This window comes from Ailuropoda melanoleuca, chromosome 4 (assembly GCF_002007445.2).
Source record: "Ailuropoda melanoleuca isolate Jingjing chromosome 4, ASM200744v2, whole genome shotgun sequence".
In the NCBI taxonomy this organism is placed as follows: domain Eukaryota; kingdom Metazoa; phylum Chordata; class Mammalia; order Carnivora; family Ursidae; genus Ailuropoda; species Ailuropoda melanoleuca.
This window is the reverse complement of record NC_048221.1, coordinates 13,569,393-13,570,066: the sequence shown is the minus strand read 5'-3', so window position 1 is coordinate 13,570,066 and position 674 is coordinate 13,569,393.

Sequence of the window (674 nt, the reverse complement as noted above, 5' to 3'; positions counted from 1 at the left end):
CCAAAACCCAAGCAGTGGCCAAGAATAATAACACGGAGAAGGATCCCGGAGCAGAAAAAGGAAGACAGACTATGCGTCGCTCCGGGCAGCCGGCGTTACCTGGAGTCGGCGGGCGGCTGCCGCCGGAGCGATTACTTACCGGCCGGCGCACCCCACCCGCGGGCCGCTGAACTGATGTTTCCGTGGGGAGGGGTGTCACCTAGCTCGGGGGGGGGGCTCCTTACAGCTCTCCTTCTGGGAATCCTTCCCGTTCCGCTTGCGGGCACTGGGCAAACCCCCGTCCCCGCTCCCACCAGGGCCCATTTCTCCCCGTCTGTCCACGCGGGAGCTCCCTCCTAAGGCCCCCGGGAGCCCCCCGAGGAACCTCAGCCCTGTCCTGCGTGAAGGGGACAGCTGAGCCAGGGCGAGGGCCCGGGACTCCGTTGCCTTCCAGCTTTTTCTCAGTCTTCCCTCCAGCAAAGCCTGGGACCGAGGCTGCGCGCAGAGGACCGAGGAGAGGCGGGATGAAACGGGAGGCCGGGGGCGCTGGGCCGAGAGCTGTGGGACAGGCGCGTCCAGGGCGTGGGGCTGGGGGGGGGTGCGACTCTCAGGCCCCTGGGGAAGAAGGGGGGGTGGAAATGGGAGCAGGCGGGGCTCAGGGACCACTCGGGGGGGCGGGGCCAAAAGCTGGGGTG